The sequence below is a fragment of the Hevea brasiliensis genome, chromosome 7, assembly GCF_030052815.1.
Source record: "Hevea brasiliensis isolate MT/VB/25A 57/8 chromosome 7, ASM3005281v1, whole genome shotgun sequence".
NCBI lineage: Eukaryota > Viridiplantae > Streptophyta > Magnoliopsida > Malpighiales > Euphorbiaceae > Hevea > Hevea brasiliensis.
In genome coordinates, this window is record NC_079499.1 from 94,094,556 (window position 1) to 94,097,118 (window position 2,563).

General features: G+C 36.4%; 1 non-coding gene across 1 annotated transcript; it reads right to left on the reverse strand.

The window, feature by feature from the left end:
• Nucleotides 1–1,676: 1,676 nt before the first annotated feature.
• Nucleotides 1,677–1,783, reverse strand: LOC131181739 (small nucleolar RNA R71). The gene has a single exon (XR_009150218.1). It is a non-coding gene; the product is annotated as a small nucleolar RNA R71 (small nucleolar RNA).
• Between the last annotated feature and the right edge of the window lie 780 nt (nucleotides 1,784–2,563).

Here is a 2,563-nt window from a genome sequence, read left to right on the forward strand (position 1 = left end):
TTTTCTGTAAGCCATGAACATGAGTGGCTAAGTTTTTAATTCAGTTCAAGAGATTCAAGTTATTTTGCTTAATTTGTGAGACCAGGTTCTTAATTTAATTTATGTCTTTTTGAATATCTATTATTTTCTGATTTCATTATCTTTGATCTATTGAATGATTTGCTAAAAAAGCCAATTAGTTAATTGTTTGATGTGATCAATTGCTAGTTCATCTTCATAATCCGTAATTGTTGTGTAAGATTAAACATGAGTAGCAATTAGGTTTTATTGATTATGATCCCAGTTTTTTATTATAACCTAAGGAAACAATAGGGTGAATTAAATGATTTATGCTTCATAAATTGTTGTTCAACTTAACTGCTTCCTATTCTTAAAGCAGTTATTAATTTGATGAGGCTTGCTTAATACCAATTCAGTTAATATTTAGAGTCAACAAGAGTGCTGGACTCGAATTGATGAGTATAGGGAAGTCAGGGGTTTACCTCGCTGTTTGATAAATCTACGTTAAGTATTCAATAAGAGATAATTATATTTCTTTTATCTATGATCGAATCAATGCATTGGAATACGAATTACCTTGGACTGAAGTTTGCTTAATTTGAGAGTTTCATATTTAAGTTTAGTTCTTAATTTCTGATTTCTGATTTCTTCTTTGGACTATGAATTACCACCCCCCCCCCCCCCCAACCTTTGTTTCTTTTTTCATTACACAAGTGCACAAAATTTTAGTAGTTCAGTCTCTAGGGTTCGACCTAGATTTACCACTTACTGCAAAAAATATTTTATAGCTAGTAATTTCTGTTAATTTAATTTCTGGTGGAATCGACAACCATCAAGAATTTTGGCGCCGTTGCCGGGGACTGAAGTTTATTGGATTTCATGTTTTTAGTGTTAAGATATTCTATTATAACCTTTATTTGTGAAGTGTTTCTATTTTCAGGTTTTCAATAAAAAATTACGGTGTTAATATTCATCGGCAGATTTTTGGTTGAATTAGGAGGACGGCCCATACCTATTTTGAAGGAAACGACGTTCTGGTCAAGACCAAAGGCTCCACCATCTTGAGGCCAAATTCCATCGTTTTCTAGGGTTTTGAGGCATTTTTCTGTTTTTACTTTGATTTCTTTTTGTTTATGATAAGAACTTCTCAATCTGGTGAGTTGATCTTTGATCCAGAAGTAGAAAAAACAGCTAAACAGTTGAGAAAATTGACTAAGTAAGCTAGGCAGATTCCAAGTACATCTAAAGGAGTCCAAGTTCCAAGGGAGTTAAGTTCGGATTCAGATTTGGATTCAAATTCTGAAAATGAAACCATGGCTGCTAGAACTTTGAAAGTGTTGGCTGCTCCTGATCTAAACCAACAGCCTTTGTGTATTCAATATCCTGCTTTAAATGTTGCTTTGGAGTTAAAATTTGGACTAATCCATTTGTTACCTAAATTTCATGGTCTTGCAGGTGAGGATCCACATAAGCATTTAAAGGAATTTCATGTTGTGTGTTCCAGCATGAGACCTCAAGGAGTTTCAGAGGATCAAATCAAGCTTTGAGCTTTTCCTTTCTCATTGGAAGGCACAACTAAGGATTGGTTGTATTACCTTCCTTCTGGATCTGTTAACTCATGGAATGGGATGAAGCAGATATTTCTGGAGAAGTATTTTCCTGCTTCCCATGCTGCCAACATAAGAAAAGAAATTTGTGAAATCCGACAGTACAATGGAGAGAGTTTGTATGAGTATTGGGAGCGATTTAAGAAGCTGTGTGCAAGCTGTCCCCATCATCAAATAAGTGAGCAGCTGTTGATTCAGTATTTCTATGAGGGATTTCTACCAATGGACTGCAATATGATAGATGCTGCCAGTGGAGGGGCTTCGGTTAACAAGACACTAGAAGAAGCAAGGAGGCTCATTGCTAACATGGCAGCAAACTCTCAGTAGTTTGGAATGAGAATGGATCACACACCTAAGAAGGTTAATGAGGTAAGTACATCTAACCTTGAGAAACAGATTTCTGATTTAACTTCTTTGGTGAGGCAATTGGCTAAAGGGAACATGCAAACTGTTAAGATATAGGGAATTTGTTCGGGTTCGAGTCATGCTACTGACATGTGTCCTGCATTACAAGAGGATGAATTAATGCAACATGCTAATGCAGTAGGAAATTATGGACAGCCATAATGTAGGTATAATCCCTTTTCTAATACTTATAATCCAGGATGGCGAGATCATCCTAATCTGAGTTATGGGAATCAACCGGTGCAAAACTGATACCAGCAGTAGAGACAAGTGAATCAACCACCTCTGCCTCCCTCAAATCAAGGTATGTCACTTAATGAAATTGTTAAAGCTTTGACTAGCAATACACAACAGTTTCAACAGGAGACCAGAAATAGCATTCAAAACATAGAGAGGCAGATTAGTCAGTTAGCCTCATTTGTGAGTAAGCTGGAAGCTCAAGGTTCTGGAAAGCTTCCATCACAAACAGTCATGAACCCTAGAGAAAATGCAAGTGCGATACTGTTGCAGAGTGGGAAAGAAGTTGATAATCAGACTCCACATGAGTCAAC